General features: G+C 36.2%; 1 long non-coding RNA gene and 1 pseudogene across 1 annotated transcript; both read right to left on the bottom strand.

Annotated features, from left to right (window-relative positions):
• Positions 1–365: 365 nt before the first annotated feature.
• LOC149265852 (early light-induced protein 1, chloroplastic pseudogene) lies at positions 366–1,106 on the bottom strand (annotated as a pseudogene).
• LOC149265851 (uncharacterized) lies at positions 898–1,354 on the bottom strand. The gene is made up of 2 exons (XR_016252073.1): positions 1,122–1,354; positions 898–1,010 (listed from the first exon to the last, which is right to left on the bottom strand). It is a non-coding gene; the product is annotated as an uncharacterized LOC149265851 (long non-coding RNA).
• Positions 1,355–20,178: the final 18,824 nt, after the last annotated feature.

Below are 20,178 nucleotides of genomic sequence, written 5' to 3'. Positions count from 1 at the left end.
ATAAAACTAAAATATTATTTTTTATAATATCTATTTAAATTTAAATATGTTATATGGCATATATGTACTAATAAATTCCTTCTACAATTTTTGCAATTTAAAAAATTTTTAGTTCTTCCGCTGCACTTTTGAAATAATTACTAGTATTTTTGGAATAATTATTAATATTTAGTTACTAGGGAATTTAGAAATTTACGGGTACCAAATGAATAAAAGTTTGTTTGTGTTACTGATCGCTATGCTTGTTTTTAATCCTTCCAAGTTAGATCAACGTTTTACGAACCTGGTAATGGTTCGTGTCCATTAATATCTGTTCAAGATTAGCGTGCCAAATTGTAATCAGGGTTTCTGCCAAAGATGTACTGATCAGAAATATATTTATATGATTGATTGTGAATGAACTTGTCAAATATATCATAAACTGCCAAAACAATTTGTTACAGTGCCATCTCGTGATAGCAGAGTGAATACAAGTTGGGTTCGATTACAACCTACACTAAGAGGGGTATGAAGTTTGGTACAGAGCTGATGATGATCATGAGATGAGAGGACCTCCCTTGAGGTATTCAGTCAAGGCCAGCGCAACGAGGCCAACCATGGCAAAACGCCCATTCAACATCTCTGCCCCAGAAGACATTATTTCCTGTGATTTGCTCTCTTTGGACACTCCCTTGAACATGGGTATCACAGAAGCAAGCGTGAAGAGAACCGCGCTTCCAATAAACAGTGGAACTCCTCCGCTGGCCAGTTGGGCGGCGAGGTCTTTCCCGCTCGCTATCTCCACCCCGACAGCTGAAACGAATCCGAGCATGGCGAGTCTCCCATTTATGGTTTCTGGGGCTGGCCCACTGAAAGCAAACACGTCCTTAAAGTTTGTGCTCACCTGCATTATTATTTATGTCAATTCAATTCAATTCAGTTCAGTGCATGTGCATGTTAATGTAAAAATTGGCGCTTGCATAATCGCTTACCGTCTCAGGAGGGGTAGAAGGTGATCGCCTTGACTCCGGCTGTGGATCCACATGACCCAAATTAAGTTATATATAGAATAACATAAAACCTTATAGAATAACATAAAACCTTCTATTCGTGGATACGGAAACAGCGACAGAATTACTAACCGCTGCCATGCATTTTACTCGAAGCTGCCTGCTGGTTGTTGACCTTTCCGCTGGCCTCCGTTGCAGGAGCGATGCTCCATTCATCGCCATTACTGATGCATTTACAGCGGCCATGATCGCAATATAATAATGAACACTATGTATGAGAACGAATCTAATTTATATGGACTTTGAGAACAAGAAGATAATGAACATATGAAATAACTAAAGAAGAATAGCCACTATTGATCTGTTATGAGACTCCAGGGCTGGTTATTGTGTTATATATAAGGATGTGGAGGCCATATGGAAAAATCTACCGTCATTCATTGAACGGTAAGGATGTGGAGGCCATACGGAAAAATCTACCGTCATTCATTGAACGGTAAACGCTTAGCCAAGTCGAGGTTTCTCTTCCTCGGACTATGTTTCCACGTGGTTGGATAAAAATTGAGACGGTGGAGCACACCGTACTCGAAATAGTAGAGGGCATCACGATCACCATAGATTATTCAACCTGTAGTAAGTCTCAACTTCGTGCTAGAATTTAGGAGTTCGTGTAAATCACGTTTTGAACCATTTCTATCCTCGTCTATCCTTTTTTTATAAAGGGTTATTGTAACAGGTGGGAGTAGGTTTTGAATGTCCATAGGGAGTGGGCATTTTAATTAGTTAATAAAGGTTTAAAAAATATAAGGATTTTCCATAATTAGATTAATGAGTTAGTTTAAAGAATTTTACTTATGGTTTATAAATGCAAATAAATGCAGTTTATTATCCAAATAAATGTAGTTTATTATCCAATTTTTCTTACATTTGAATATATTTTTAAAATTTTACAAAGTTTATGTAATAATAAGTTTATACATGAGCATTATAAATCTTATTTCTTTCTCACTTATTTTGTTGTGTATTATGGAGAAGGGTACCATGGAGGAATTGGGCTAATGGGTGATGTATGTAGGTTTATTTGGCTTGGAATTAAGATGAAAATTGCAGTATTTACCTTCTTCTAGATGCAAGCTCCTTGTCCAATAACAATGGACACAAGTGTGCAATTATTTGGCTAGAGTTGGACTATGTCTATGTTATCCATCTTTGTAGTAATTTTCTAAATAAAGATATTTGATAATTTTAAATAATATTTTTCTAATATTCCTAACGGTTAGATCTTGATTTATTCCAACATTTTTTATTATTATCTTAAATCTAGATCTATCATAATATTTTGTTATAAATAATATGGTTTTCTCCTCATTCTTCACCATGACTATTCTCATCGTCCTGATTATCGCCTTGTGAGATTTGAGCTCCCATCTTTAGTTCAGGCCATCACCATTTCTTCTTACCCATTACATACACTTTGAGAGACAATGAGTTGAATCAATAGCTGAAGCATAGGGTACAAAGGACTCATCCGAAAGAGGGGGTTCTCTAGATCCAAGTCTATACATTCTCTTCACATGTATAAACATTTATTTTTCAATAATAGAATCAAAGTTCTGCTATTTCCATTGGATTCTCAATATATCATTTTATGGTACATGTTCATTTATATTTGGATATTATTTGTTGTAGGGTTTTGATATTTTATTTTTCAGATCTAAAGAGAAATGAAAACCATTCATTTTTGTTGTTAGGGTTATATGTCACGATTAACATAAGTGAAGGATTTTGGTGCAACTTCCAAGAAACTTCATACTAACAAATGGCAACTCGAGTAGCTTAAAAATTTAGAACCCTAGTGACTGTTGTTTCAACATTTTTTTAGCAATTTCCAGGATTTTTTGTTTCTCTCAATTTTCACTTCTTTTTTTTTGGATTTTTACTCTTTGATTGAAGAATATTTGTTTTGTCGGGTTTCCTTGTCTTTTTTGCAGGTCACATGTACCATTCGTGCAAGAGATGACACTGTTTGCAATAAATTTACGAAGAAATTCCTTTGGGGATGGAGCACATTTTTTTTGACAAAATATTGCACCCCATATGGACGTTTTGAACCTTTTTATGCTCGAGGACATATTAAACATGTAAAAACTTGTGCCCCTTATTTCTACAATTTTTTTTCATAATTTTGGCGACAGTTATGCACGTGTGTGAGGAAGGGTTTCTTCTTGTTCCCTTTCACCCCTAGGCCCAAAGTCTCTTAGTATGTTTTCTCATTTCGAGGAAGGGAAAATCCCCTTAGGGTTTACAGTACACCTCAACCATTTTGGAGACAATTTGTTTAGGATCGCCATGAGCATCCTTATTTTCGCAATTTGATTTATGTTATTTTCCAATACTTTCCCTTATTTTTTCGTTGGATTTTTTTGCATCATTTTACAAGATCTAGCCTTTGATCCTAGCCCCTTATGCATTAGATATTTTGGTATTTTCGTTTCTTTGGGTTGCTTGTATTGTCCTCATTTGTTCTTGTCGTTTCATAGATTTTTACGTGGGGAATTGTGTGCTTCCGTTTTGTTGTTATTTTACTATTCATTTTTACTATTATTTATAGTTTATACAGTTTATTTCTCAGTAGCATTGCCATCATAAAACATGATTTAATAAACGCATCCACATACACATTATTCACACACTCACACCCTAATAAAACTAGCGCTTGGTTACAACCACCAAGGAAAGACTTGAAACAGTCCACATTAATTATAACTTAACTCACATAGATTAAGCCCGATTGGGCAATAGGGAAAAGCAATCTTATAATTAGATTTAGGGTCACTAGGATAGGATTCCACAAACCCCCATCGATCACTTACATCGAGAAATAGTAATTTTCCTTGTAGGGAGCTTAAAATGCTCCACAATCTCGTGGTCAAAAATAGATCGTGCCAAAAAACTAATTTAGAGGGGGTTAGGCTTAGGTCTCAGTGTGTGAAAATCTCCACAATGCTCCCCGACTAGTTGGTCTAGGGCTCTACATTGCTGACTGACTACTAAGAAGAAAAAAATTATGTTGGAAATGTATTGAGTATTGAGGGGGAATGAATCAGTAGTGATGGCCTTTATATCAATTTTAAAATTGTTACCACAATATCAAATAACCATGCCCATTCACAATATTGGATTAACTAAATATGAAAGAAACAATAAACTCAAACATAATAACCATGAGAAACATCAACACAAGCATGCACACATAAGAACACAAGCATTTATGTTCAAAACCCTTTCAAGAGAACACCACCCTACTATTGTTGTGCTGCTCGATTATTTTATTAATCTGTTGAACAAATTGTAAATGGATTAGCTTACACCCATAAGCTAGAAGAATTAGCTTCCTTCAAAGTATGATGGCACCCACTAGACCAGAAAATTGTTTCCTCTCATGGATATATCAAAATATATCCGCTCGAAGCTCCCATGACCAACGATCCTCTCCCAACTACCATTGGACTATCCAACTCCTACTAGATGGAGAAATATCTTCCTTTTACTGAATATGCCATATCAATGTCTACTCTTAAGCCTCCAAGCCTTCACTTCCTCCATGCAAACCACATTTCATAAATGTTTTATAATGGGTTCTCAAGGAGCTCAACATGAGAAACCCATGAACACCATCATTCTACACATCAAATCTAAATAAAAAAAAAAATTCCCTTAAGAGGGTTATTTCTTCTCTTCTAGTCACAAAAATCTCTGCTCTCTAACACACCACAAGCTACCAATTTTAGGCCACAATCAAAACATAAAATATGAATCTTCTTCTAAACTCTATCTCTAATTTCTGCACACAATACATTGATAAAAAACTGCCAAACAATGTGAGTTGTTGCTGCAATATATACTCATTCTCGAGACCCTCAGAATGGAATACTCTAACATTCTCAAGAAAACCAACCAATTAGTACCTTCCTCTATTTATCACTTTTGTATGTTGAGTAACATCGTAAATTGTACATGTTATGGATCACTCAACCATTTTTGCACACGCTTAAGATTTGGTTAAGATAGGATTTTTTACTAAATCAATCACTAACACCACTATCCATCTGATATTTTCAACCTTGATCAACTTCTAGCAGACCCGCGAACTTTTCCTACCATATGCTGAAAAATTGTGATCAAGAACATCCGACAATGCCAAAATTAGCTTAACAGTGTGAGGAATGCAGAGAAAACTCATGAAAAAAATCGGTCACACTTGAAACACAGGTTAAATTCGAATAGATCTCCCCAGTCTCTCCCATAGGATTTCCTACCAATGATTGGAGCTTTTCAATCATCCCGTGACTCATCATCTATACAACTGGGGTAGAGGATGAAGGGAAACATCATTCCTCAACTCATAAATTTCTCAACCTTCTTCCAAAGCTTCGCAAGCCTCTACATGACCTCCAGAAGTCATTGGCGCCTCTATAACACTTCACCAAATCACTTCCACATCACTATCACCATCATCAGTCAAACAAGGTTGATTTGGATGCCAACCAACAACAATACTAGCACCCAGGCCGTCAAAATTCTCCACAAACTCTCTGCCTTCAATATGCATCTTGTTGGGTTGTTGGGTGCTGACATATGTTGGGAGTTTAATTAGCCAAACAAATCCACGTTCTACTAGCCCTTTCAGCAACAGTCTGTGCAGCACGGACTGAGGTCTCACCCGAAGCAGTATGGGGGGATGCTGGAACTAGGCTTCCCCACCATTGAGATGTCTAAGGGGTTTGATTTAGTCCAACTGTGAATACCTTCGTGCATGTTACTTCGCATAATTCCTGGACATATGTGGCCTTTGTGACCTATTATATTTGCCTTCACGTAGCCCTAACCGGGGACTGTGGGGCTTTCGCGCTGCTGGAGCAGTGATCTGCACTATTTCCCCAAGTCACGCCATGGATCTTACTTATCTCCTTATAACAGTTAGTTATCTTCACGTAAATAGATACCTTATATTACATTCACTTACTCAGCATATTCATATAAGTTCACGGAGTAAATAACCAGTAAACATGCAATTCATACCCAATATACTTTAATGCATAAAATAGGAAGAGATACACAGAAATATGGTAAAACTTCTCTTTATTAATGTTTCAAATGGTTACAGACTCAACCTACCCTGTGCACTTAGTTGCAGAGCCTTCTCCTACTCTATGACCCAAAGACACAAATCTACACTTCAAATACTTTTCTATCCTTATATTCCATTGTCATCAATCCATTCTTTAACTACTTAGAGCCTCGCTCTATTTATACAATCCCATGGTCTGTGGACCATGGGTAGTTCTCTCAATCTGACACTACATTTACAAAAGTAATGGCGGACAACTCTATGACTCTATTACAACTTCGCACCCCACACCCGCAATTCACTAAGTCTTTACAATGGTCTTCAAGTCCTAAAACTTGCCATGTGGGGGATTCCATGCCCAACAGGCCCCCAGAACAAACATCATGACTCACCCTCGAGTCACTCTATCGGTGTGGAGATCTTTTCGCAAAGACCTCCCAACTCTACTCAAACTGTTGTAAGGTCAGCGATGCACTGAGCGGTTGCCTGTTGAATCTCATGTACTCATTGTTCCAAGACCGCGTTGTCAGAACCGCTCCCTTGCATATGTTCCTATGTCCCCTACATCTGTGCGAGCTTGCCTTCAATTGTTGTTGTGATTACGAAGGCCTCATCGGTCCAAGCCTGAACATGAGATTTCAACACTGCTTCTTTGTGTTGTGCTGCATACATTACCTCTTTAAGTGCTTTGGCCTGTTACATTCTTAGGAGCCTCTGAGTGAGGTCCACCATATGCGAGGTCCCTTTGATGTTGTCGTACTGCTGTTGTAGCTCACGCGCCTCTATTTCTAAGCATTGTATGTTCGCGTACTCTTGTAGATTTCTGAGGACCTCGAATGATTCTGCTATCATTCTAGTGTAGTCCCTTATTGCATTGCGAATCTCCTCCAACCCTGATGTAATGGCGCTGATGCAGTGTTCCTTTACCTCTGGAGGAGTTGAAGGCTGCACCTTCAACCATAGCTCTACGATCTGAATGTTCAACTCCAACTGAACCTTAGCCATTTCTTCTCGCGCCTCGTGCACCCCTACTGCTAATCTTTGGATGCACGCCTCTGTTGGTGCTTCTACTAGGATGGCTAGCTTAGGGACCATTTGGCAGGCTTCTTCCAGTATCTACACCATCTGCTTGTTCTGAGACATGACCTCATCGTGTTCCAAGCTCAAGTTCTCCATGTTGATCTTTTTTTCACTCAACACTTGCAACGTGCGGCTCTCCCTATCTCACAGTTCTACAGTAATCCCATCTTGCAGAACATAGAGTGTCTCCTATGGGAGGGAAACCATGTTGATTCCCATCCCCTTTAGTGTACTAACCATATACCGGTCGGCCTCATTTGCTTTAACCAGTGCCCCTTCTGACAGCACTATTATGATGGTTGTATGAGTGCATAACATTTCCTCGACTTTGGTTGTTCCTCCTGCGAGGCTGGTCGAGAGGGTACCAACCTGAGGAGTGCACACCTGCAACTCCTGAATCTATGCTCGGAGGGCACCCAACACAATTTGATTCTCCTCCACGAAGTTCTGGAGGGCCTCTGTCATGACGTCATGCACTGTCTCTCCTATATCATGTAGATCCCCCTCTATAAGTATGATCAGGTTGATAGATAGCTTGGAAACTTTTACCTTCTTACGTGGCCCCATACGCTCACTTTGGTGCTGGCGCTTCAATTGTGTTGATGCTGTTTGTGGGTCCGCTCTCCCCTCCTCTTCCTCTCTTTCCATCTATTTCTCTTGCTCAGGCGAAGGTGACTTCTAGCCCTCGCACGCCTTCTTTGTTGCCTTCTGTGCTCTCGCCACTACAGCCTTTTTATGTTCTGTTGTTGTCTTTACAACGTCCCACACCTCCTGCATTTTTGTTGTTGCTGCTTCGTTCCATCCCTTTTCTGCCAGCTGCACCACGCACAATTTTGGCTCCTCCTTCTTCTTCTGCGCAACAGACTTTTCCAGTGAAGAGATGTCTGGAGCGTGCCAATCTGGTAGCCACATTGGTAGTACGTCGAATATCACATCATCTGTGGCCATGTATGGTAGCTTATTCCACTTGTTCATAGGGTCCTTGCATGCCCCGAGGTAGATGTGATGAAAGTCCACTTTAAATTCTGCAAAACTTTGTAGGCAGTTGTAGACAGTGGGTGATAAACATGACTTGCATTAATCCCCATTCTGATGTTCATTTCCATGAAAACCTAGAAAATTTCACTGCTACGGATTCAGTTCACGTCCTTAGTGGTCCACAACGAAGTGTACTTCACGGCCTCTGGGAGATCCCATGCAATTGTGGGGAATTGGCTATCCTCCTGCAATTCCCTAGCCACCAGCAATTGTGTGAAACCTTTCCTTCCTCTATCATTACTCTGGCCATCTCCTGAACGTTTTTTTTTCCTTTAAACTACCTCATTCCATTTTGGTGTTCTTACTACTGAGTACTGCCTATTTATGCTATGTTTTGCATAGAAATGTTCAAACTCTTTCGATATGAATTCTCCTCCTCTTGCATATATGAAGCATTTCATCTTGATTTCCTTCTCATTCTCAACATGAGTCATAAATATTTTCAACTTACTCAGGGTTGCTAACTTGTCCTTTGGCAACATTATCCAAGTAAACATAGTAAAATCATTAGTAAATACAATAAAGTATCTTTCTCCTCTTGAACTATTTTTTCTTGTGGGACAATATATAGTCATGTGAGCCAACTCAAAAGGTATAGAAGATGACAACTCCGTTATTTTGAATGGTGTCCTTCACTGTGGAATCATCAAAAACATACACATTGTTGTTTTGATTTCCTTTCCTACCAACTTTCCATTCATATATTTTTATATCTCATAGTCCTTTGAGTGAAAAGACACATCATGGTCATTTTCACACATTTTACTTACACACAGTAGGTTGTGCTTGAGACCATCCAAAAACAGGAAATTTTTTTCTTGGTATTTTCATCTAGACTAACTATTCCCTTTCCTTTAATTTGTTCAGAAAGAATTATTTCCAAATGTGAGATCACCTTTGCTTTTCTATTTCAGAAACAAGAATTTACTCTTGTCTCCAATCATATGCTTAGAGAAACCAATATCTACACACCATTTTCTTTTATGTTCATGTGCAGATAAAGAAATTCCATACTCCTCAACTTTCTCAGTCTTATGTTTCCACCTCTTCATGTCTCCACTAATTATTCAAAGATTTATTGTCTAGCTACACAAACAAACTTTTTATTTCATGCATTTTGCTTATGTCCAAAGTGATTAGATTTAAATAAATAAATTTCATTTAGAAAGGGGGGGAGGAGGATTTTTCATGCCCATCAAATGAATTTCTAGAACTAGGATTTTGATTATCTAGATATTAAATTTTCATATATTTCAACTTTGACACTTCTATGGTTAATGAATTTATGTCCAAAATTGTGACATGAAAAATAATGTCCATAAAATAATTTTGTGTACCTGATATTTGAGAATTAATCAGCTTGAAGAAATCGATTGTACCTTAGTTTTCCTATTGATTGATTTACCTATCTATGTGGAGGAATATTTGGAAATCTTAAAATTTTCTCCATTGCTAAGTGCTTATGTGACTTATATTTCATTTATTATCACTAGCTTTTCCTTTTAATTCCATTGCAAATCCTTTGACACCTTTGGACCTGAGACTAACCTTTCCTTTAAAATATTCTTATATTTCTTGGTAACCCAGACCTACCTTATTTGTTAAAAAAATTTGATTGCTCATAATGTGGTTTAGTTTCTTTGTTCCTTCAGCAATTTTTTTGTGTAATTTGATCTCAGTTTTGGACATATCAAGGTTTGTTCTCAGAGCTATTCTTTGCTTCTAAACTATGGAAGTTATTTCCCAATCAATGAGTAATCCATTCAAAACCTCTTCTTCCCTTTTTGCATCATCAAGCTTGAGTTCTAGAGACAAAATATCCTGTTTATATATTTTTGTAATCATTTTTTCCAGTTTCTTGGTCAATTATTTTTTCAAGAGGTTACTCTCATCTTCTAGCTTATTACAATTATTTTTCTTTTCTTCTAATTGTTGTGCCAGATTATCTTCACTCTTAGTATCTTCCTCAAATTTTTTACTTTGATAAACAAATGCTTCATTATCAGAGTTGTACATACCTTCTTTATCTCACAACAACTTCTCTTTTATTTTCTTTTTCTTCCTTCAGGTCATCTTTAATTCATCAAGGGCGTTGATGAGCTCCCCTTCAAGATCTACTACACTTTCATCTTCTTCTTTCTTGAGGTTTGATTCGTTCTTAAATTTAGATTTATATTCTAGTGCCATGAGCAAGAATTCATCAACCTCATCTTTTGGAGACTCTTGCCTATTTCCTTCTAATGAAAAACTATCATCTTTGGAGTAGAGCCCATTTTTTCTTGAAAGGATTCTTCATATGAGATTTCTGAGCTTTATCTCTGGGCTTTTGATCCTTTTCCTTTCTTGTCTTATCTCAATAATTAAACTTGGAGGGAAATTTCCCAAACCTTCCACATTCAAAGAATTGGAAGGGTAGATTTCCCTTATACTTTCCTAAACCACATTTTAGCTTTCTAGCAAAATAAGCCAACTCTTGATCAAATTCATAGTTGGAACATTCTTGGTGATATTTGTGTTCCATAGTCTTCATTGAGGCTTTAACTTCTACCTCCTTTTTCTCTACCTTCTCTTTTTCTATTCTCATCTCATAGGAAGTGAGAGTTCCATGTAGCTCCTTCATTAAAATAGACTTTAAGTTTGACATCTCTTATGTAGATGAGATCTTAGAATTGAATCTCATAGGAAGAGATATCAATACCTTCTGGAAAACTACTTCATTCATGAGTTCTTCTCAAAATCCTCTAATCATATTTTTTACCTCATAAATCTAAGAAAATATTATGGTATATTCTCTTCTTTATTCATTCTTAAGCTCCCAAACCTCATTCTAATGGCTTAAAGTTTGGCTTGCTTAACTTTCTCATCTTGTTTATAACTATTCTAGAGCTTTTAGCATACTTCCTTGTTTGACTTACATTGAATTACTTTTACTAGGTCATATTGATTAAGGCCAAAGAGAATTGCACTCTTTGCCTTTTCATTTTTCCCATAAACATTTTTATCATTTTCATTTGTAGGAGGGGATTTTGGGACAATATAGCCAACTAATACAAAACTCCAAGCATCTACACCTAGGGACATGCAATAGGCTTCCATACTGACTTCCCAAAATACATAATTTGTACCATCAAGGACTGATATCTTACTTGAATAAGCATCCTGACTTTCTGGTTTAGCCATGATGCCCTATCAATTTACCTTTTAGTTGAAAAGTTATTACTAAAGGAACCTGTATCTAATACCAATTTTTGGGATCATGATTTATGTTACACTAGAACTCATAGGTGTTAGTAAGCAGACACATTTCCAGAGCTAATGGATCCTCGAGCGATGGTTAAGCACATGTCATGAAAGACACAGGGAGCATTGCCAAGTACAATAACGGGAGCTATAATTTTACCATGATTGTTCACAATTATTTTGCAGTATCATTTATTTCATCAAAATCCCCTAAAAATCTAAGTGTTTTAGGATGGGGCTAATCATGGATATTCAAACCTAGGAGCCCAAAAGGCACCTTTGGAATACTTCATAAATAATTGGTCATCTCGAAAGAGTTTCAATGACTTATCGACATTATCTATCTGTAATTCCCATGCTTTATCGTAGACCATAATATTGTCAAAGAAGACTAGAAAAGCTTGCATAGAAAGGCTTAGAAAATTCTGTTCATGAGGCTCTAGAAGGTTGATTAAGTGTAATAAATATTGAAAGTAATCACAAAAAACTCATATTGACATTCATATGTTTATCATTGAAAAAATTCTCTCCATGCTTTTCATCTAGAAGATCATTAATAATTAGGACACTTACACTAGGTTCCTTCCTTCTTTAATATCAAGAGTACTACACATGAGTAAGGGCTTGTAGTAGGTTGTATGACCTCCACCTTCAATAGTTCTTGAGTGATATTTTCTCTTATATTAGTTTGTGTAAAAGGGTGTTAATAAGAATGTACATTTTGTGGTTGAATTCCTGGGATCAAGGGAATGTTATGTTAGTGCTCTCTTTAAGAATGGAAAAACTTAGTCTTTAGCGTTTGAAAGACTTGATGATTTTTGTGAAGGAACAATTGAAAATTTAAGTGTATTTATTATGTCAAATTATGGATTATCCATAACTTATATGGAATTAAATTGGAAAATAATTCTAGAGTGGCCTTTATCTAACAATTTTTCCATACTGTGGGCGTTGACTATTTTAAGGGACCTTACCAAAATCCATTGAAGGGTGTATGCATGTTCGCATTTAGAGAAATTTATATATACTTCTTTGAAATACATTATGAGTGATCACAATGTGCATAGACACTCTACCCCAAATATTATATCATAACCACCCATATCAATGGAAAATAAATGGGATTTGAGTTGATAGTCTCCGATATAGAGTTTGACATTTTCACATTTTCACCCACAGTTCATTATACCTCAATTAGAGATCATAATTTAAAATTTGTGTACTAGGTATTAAAAACAATGGGTTTATTCTACTATTCTCTTATGAATGAAAATATGAGTACCACCACTATCAATGAGGACTACAACATTATGGAACTTGATGTGGCCTGTGAAGTTAAAATTTCTGATAATGCACACATAGAGATTACGGTTTCCTCATGGGGAGGTGGAGGTTCAATATGTGCCTAAGCTTGGGTGCTAGTGTATACAACCTATAATGATGGTGTCTATTTTATAATTATGAATTTGGGTATGGCCTAAGTGGTCACAAGAATTTGGAACAATTTATTTTCTTTAAACCTATGAATTAAAGAATATTTTTCTTTAAACCTATCCAGCTTCATCTGTTTTTTCTAACACCGACTATCTTCAAAATGATCTTCCTTCCATGTAACAAAACTATTCAGTTGCAAGGAAGTTGTAAAAACCAGAAATGGAAATTACAAATGCACCACTAATGACAATAATACTAAGGCATGGGATATTGAAAACTCTAGTTATGGATGGAACACATATTCATTATTTATCGAGGGAGAATTGTTTATCCATTAATGGGAATCATAAACAATAGAGATGGAAATCACAAGAAAATGCACCACCAGCCTACATGAATTTGCGTTTGTTAATTATCCAAATTTATCATTCATTAGCTTGAATCAAGTCTCTTATGACTCCACAACATTTACTGGAGAAAATTTCAACAAGTAATTGTAGAAAATCTAATGTAGGGGTGGCTCCAGCATAAAATATCATTATCGTTAAAGGTTATGTGAACGAATGAAAGGGAGTGGCCTCAAGGGTTTTAAAGCCTCTCAGACCTTCGCTCGCTTGAGTTTAATGGATTTGAGCTATTTACAACAATTTATAATGAATGAAAGTAGTTTGAATTATCTCCCTAGCAAGAACATGAGAGCCCCACCCAACTATAAATTCATATTTACTTTGAATGACATTTTCTCAACTAAATGAATCTCAAGTTTCAATGCCCGCACTTGCTAACATAGCCATTGATTACAAGGATAAAAATAACCATAAAAGAGCCTTGTCAAGTCTTACAGCGCATCCCTATGGTACTAACATAAAGGCCCATAGCTAATTTGTGTGGCCATCTAATTGATGTGTAAAACTTACCATTTTCCAAGACTGCAACAACTCCTCACAAACGAAAGAAAATTATACACAAATGCATAACCATTTGACATGGAAACTACAGACAGTGAATCAACCAATTATTAATCTTCACTAATACAAGTACATTTGTTCAAGGGAGGTCCATGAATTTAAGCATATTTGATTCTCTTTTATCTGTACTATTCTAGTTAAAAACAATAATTTCTGGTAGGGGTAATTTAATGGCTTTTTTTATTGCTTAAATTTTGCACACTATGCTTTTATCTTTTATTTTGGGTATTTTGTGAATGATGTATCAAATTTGTTTTTTAATTGGGATTATATATGAAATTAAAATATCACTACTTATCATTCATATATAAATTAAAATACACTATAAATAGATTTTAATTATTTTTTAGAAAAAAAAAAAAATATTATTAATTAATAATATAATTTAAACCAGAGATTTTATAATCCATTTATTTTAATTGAGATTAAATGGTTGTTTCCAACATTAGTTATTCTATAATTTTATTATTTTGTTAAAAATATATCAAATAAATGTTTTTAGTTTAATATATATATATCTATCTCTCTCTCTCTCTCTATATATATATATATATATATAATTTAAATTATAGAAATTAATCCTATGATTTTCTCTCTTTGGACACTCCCTTGAACATGGGTATCACACAAGCAAGCGTGAAGAGAACCACGCTTCCAATAAACAGTGAAAATCCTCCACTGGTCAGTTGGGCGACGAGGTCTTTCCCGCTTGCTATCTCCACCCCAACAGCTGTGATGAATCCGAGCATGGTGAGTCTCCCATTTATAGTTTCTGGGGCTAGCCCACTGAAAGTGAACATGTCCTTAAAGTTTGTGCTCACCTGCATTATTATTTATGTCAATTCAATTTAATTTAGTGCAGTGCATGTTAATGTAAAAATTGGCACTTGCATAATCACTTATCGTCTCAAGAGGGATTGAAGGTGATTGCCTTGACTCCTTCGGCTGTGGATCCACATGACCCAAATTAAGTTATATATAGAATAACATAAATCCTTATAAAATAACATAAAACCTTCTATTCGTGGATACGAAAATAGCGACATAATTACTAAGCCCTGCAATGCATTTTACTCGAAGCTGTGTGCGAAATAATATAAGGATCAACGAGAGGTGGTTAGTCCATGTTGCGAAATAATTTAGTGAACCATTTTCCTCAACTATTTATCATTAAAATCTAAACAAATCCATGAGAATAATTAAATAAATTGTTATTTATTTATTATTTTTTCCACATAATTATTAAATCATTATTTAATAATTATTTTTAATCTATCTTTGACTTTATCCCATGAAATAATTAATAAATCATTTTTTATTTGTTAATTACTTTAGTAATTTTCTAAATAAAAATATTTGATAATTTTAAGTAATCTTTCGCTCTCTAAAATGCAATAAAATATTCCTAATGGTTAGATCTTGATTTATTCCAATATTTTTTATCATTATCCTAAATCTAGATCTATCATAATATTTTGTTATAAATAAAAGGGTTTTCTCCTCATTCTTCACCATGACCATTCTCGTCATCCTGATTATCCCCTTGTGAGATTTGAGCTCCTATCTTCAGTTGACGCCATCACTATTTCTTCTTACCCATTACATACATTTTTAGAGACAAAGAGTTGAATCAATAACAGAAGCATAGTGTGCAAAGAACGCATCCCACAGAGGTGGATCTGTCGATCCAAGTCTGTACATTCTCTTCACATGTATAAACATTCTATTTTTCAATAACCAAATCAAAGTTACGCTATTTCCCTTGGGTTCTCAATATATCATTTTATGGTACATGTTCTTTTATATTTGCATATTATTTGTTGTAGAGCATTTTGATATTTTATTTTGCAGATCAAAAGAGAAATAACAACCATTCAGTTTTGTTGCTAGGGTTATATGTCACTATCAACATAAGCGAAGGATTTTGGTGCAACTTCCAAGAAACTTCATACTAACAAATGGCAACTCCAATAGCTTAAAAATTTAGAAATCTAGTGACTTTTGTTTCAACATTTTTCAACAATTTTCAGGATTTTTTCTTTTTTCTCAATTTTTTGGATTTTTACTCTTTGATTGAAGAATCATTGTTATGATGGGCTTCCTTGTCTTTTTTGTAGGTCACATGTACCATTCGTGCAGGAGATGACACTAGTTGTAATAGATTTATGAAGAAATACCTTTGGGGAGGGAGCACACTTTTTTGACAAAATATTGCACCCCCCTATGCATTTTTTGAGCCTTTTTGTGCTCGAGGATGCATTAAAAGTCTCAAAACCTGCGCCCCCTATTTATGTAATTTTTTTTAGAATTTTCGCGAGATTTTTGCACATGTATTGGGAAGGGTTTCTTCTTGTTCCCTTTCACCCCTAAGCCTAGAGTCTCTTAGTATTTTTTTCTCATTTTGAGGAAGGAAAAAGCCCCTTAGGGTTTAGAGTACATCTCTACCATTCTTGAGAAAATTTGTTGAGTCGAGGAATCTAGTTTGCAGAACATTTAGCCATTGGTTTCTACCATTATTTCCGTCATCCTGCAGTCCTTTTTAGGGCATTTTTACAACACTTTGTTTCCTTTTGAGACGTGTTGAATTTCTTCTTGAGGATAAATTTCAACATCCATCTTTTCGCAATTTGTTTTATGTTATTTTCCAGTAAATTCCCTTCTGTTTTTTGCTGGACTTTTTTACATCATTTTATCATATCTAGCCTTATATCCTAGTCCCTTAGACATTAGATATTTTGGCATTTTAGTTTCTTTGGGTTTCTTGTATTGTCCTCATTTGTTCATGTTGTTTCATAGCTTTTTGGGTGAGGAATTGCATGCTTCCATTTCTTGTTATTTTACTATTATTTTTAGTTTATGCACTTTATTTCTCAGCAACATTTCCATCATAAAATATGCTTTAATAAACCCATCCATATACACATTATACATGCACACACACCCTAAGAAAACTAGCACTTCGTTACAACCACCAAGCCAAGACTTGAAACACTCCACATTAATGGTAACTTAACTCACATTGATTAAGGTGACTTGGGCAATAGGGAAAAAAAACCTTGTGATTAGGTTTAGGATCGGTGGGATAGGGTTCCAAAAGCCCCCATTGATCACTAACATCAAGAAATAGTAATTTTTTGTTTTAGGGATCTTAAAAACCTTCATAATCCTGTGGCCAAAACCAGAGCATGCCAGAAACCCGATTTAGAGGGGGTTAGGCTTAGGTCTAAGTGTGTGCAGCTCTCCACAAGGCTACCCAACTAGTTGGTCTAGGCCTCTACATTATTGACTCACTACCAAGAAGCAAAAGATTATGTTGGAAATGTATTAACTACTGAGGGGGGATGAATCAACAGTGATGGCCTTTATATCAATTTTAAAACTTTTACCACAATATCAAATAACCATGAGAATTGTCAACACAAGCATGCACACATAAGAAACAAGTATTTCTGTTGCAAACCATTTCAGGAGAAAAACACCCTACTTTTGTTGTACTGCTCAATTATTTTATTAATATGCTAAAAATATTGTACATGTATTAGCTTACACCCACAAGGTAGAAGACTCGGCTTCCTTCAAAGTATGATGGCACCTATGAGACCGGAAACTTGTTTCCTCTCATGGATATATGGAAATCTATCCCTTGGAATCTCCCACGACCAACGATCCTCTTCCAACTACCATTGGACTATCCAAATGTTACTGGATGGAGAAACATCTTCCTTTTACTAAATATTCCAAATCAATATCTACTCTGAAGCCTCCAAACCTTCACTTCCTCCATGTGAACCACATTTCATAAGCGTTTCATATGGGTTCTCAATCCACTCAACATGAGAAACCCTTGAACACCGTCATTCTACACATAAAATATGAATCATTTTTTTTTTTTTTCGTAAAGAGGGTTATTTCTTCTCTTCTAGTCACAATAATCTCTGCTCTATAACACACCACAAGCTACCAATTTTATGCCACAATCAAAACATAAAATATGAATCTTCTTCTCAACCCTATCTCTGATTTCTACACACAATATACTAATAAAACACTGCCAAACAATGCAAGGCATTGTTGCAATCTATACTCACTCTCACGAGCCTCACAATGGAATACTCTAACATTCTCAAGAAAACCAACCAATTAGAATCGTCCTCTATCTATCACTTTTCTGTGTTGAGTAACTTAGTGAATTGTACAGGTTATGAATCACACAACCATTATTTTCACACTCTTTAGATCTGGTTAAGATAGGCTATTTTACTAAATCAACCAATAACTCCACTATCCATTTGATATTTTCAACCTTGATCAGCTTCTAGAGGGCCCACGAACTTTTCCAATCATATGGTGAAAATGTTTGATCAAGAACATCCCACAATGCCAAAATCAACTGAACAACATAAGGAATGCCTAGATCTCCTTAGTATCTCTGATTGGCATACCTACCAACAACTAGAGCTTCTTAGTCATCTTGTGACTCATCATTCATGCAACTGGTGTAGAGGATGAAGGGAAACAACTTTCCCGACCTCAGAAATTTCTCAACCTTCTTCCAAAGCTTAACAATCCTCTATATGACCTCTGGAAGTCACTAAAACCTATACAACACTTCACCTGATCACTTCCACATAACTATCAACATCAACATTCAAACAAGGTTGACTTGGATGCCAACCAACAAAAATACTAGCACCCAGGCCATAAAAATGCTCCAAAAATACTCTGACTTCAATATGCATCTTATTGGGTTGTTGGGGCCTGGCCCAGGTTCAGAGTTTAACTAGCCAAACAAATCCCTGTATTACTGGCCCTTTTAACAACAGTCCATGGAGCACAGACTGAGGTCTCACTCGAAGCAGTATGGGTGGATACTGGAACTAGGTTTCTGCACCCTTGGGATGTCTGAGCAGTTTGATTTAGTCCAACTGTGAATACCTTCACGTAGGTTATTTCGCATAATTCCTGGACCCGCAAGGCCTTCGCGACCTGTTATCTTCGCCTTCACGCAGCCCTAACCAGGGACTACGGGGCTTTCGCGTTGCTGGACCAGTGATATGCACTATTTCCCCAAGTCACACCATGGATCTTACTTATCTCCTTATAAAAGTTAGTTATCTTTGCGTAAATAGATACCTTATATTAGATTCACTTACTCAACATATTCATATAAGTTCGTAGAGTAAATAACTAGTAAACATGTAATTCATACCCAATATACTTTAATGCATAAAACAGGGAAAGATACATAGAAATATGGTAAAACTTCTCTTTATTAATGTTTCAAAGGGTTACAGACTCAACCTACCCTGTGCACTTAGCTGCAGGGGCCTGCGCACTTAACTACGAACTACTAGGCCTATGCACACTCAGCTACAGAGCCTTCTCTTACTCTATGACCCAAAGACACAAATCTAAACTTTATATACTTTTCTATCCTTATATTCCATTGTCATCAATCCATTCTTTAACTACTTAGAGCCTCGCTCTATTTATACAATCCCATGGTCTGTGGACTATCGGTAGATGTCTTAATCTAACACTACATTTACAAAAGTAATGGCAGATAACTCTATGACTCTATTACAACTTTGCATCCCATACCCGCAATCTATTGAGTCTTTACAATGGACTTTAAGCCCCAAAACTTGCCTTGGGGGGGATTCCACACCCAACATGCCCCCAGCACATACATTGTGACTCGCCCTCGAGTCACTCTGTCAGTGCGGAGTTCTTTTCGCGGAGACTTCCCAACTCTGCTCAGATTGCTGCAAGGTTGGAAGCACACTGAGCGTGTTAAAGGATAAATTCCCTTAGGGTCTTGGGTTGGTACCCCAGCAGATCAGAGGTTATTTACAAAGAGAAACACACATTCCATACAACCATGATGCTAATATAAACGAACTCTATTATGAGAGGCGTACCTAGGGGTCCTTCGTTTGGGAAGATCCAGCCAGGGTCCAAACCCTCTTATAATTCATTTTACTCCTTCAAGCTGCAAAACAATCAATTCAAGAAATTACAACATTTTATGGACCAAGCGTCATAAAGAAACCATCTTCATATCCTATTGAAAGGTAGTTGGTTATACAATTAAAACAACCATTCATATGTGAATCATAACATTGATATCATAAACATGAAGAAGATTTATATCAGGAACAAAGACAAGTGTTTCTTTTATTATAAATAACTAAAGTATAGAAAGGAACAATTTCACCTGAGTCTTCCTTTCGCAGGCTCCAAGCGGAACTATCCTCCAGATTCGTCCAGTCTCAAGCCTTCAACAAACTCCTTCCAT

This window comes from Pinus tabuliformis, chromosome 6 (assembly GCF_031772625.1).
Source record: "Pinus tabuliformis cultivar Carrire ecotype Pingquan chromosome 6, CPIR1, whole genome shotgun sequence".
Taxonomy (NCBI): Eukaryota; Viridiplantae; Streptophyta; class Pinopsida; order Pinales; family Pinaceae; genus Pinus; species Pinus tabuliformis.
The sequence above is the reverse complement of the archived record's forward strand: the minus strand, read 5'-3'. Positions and strand labels throughout refer to the sequence as shown.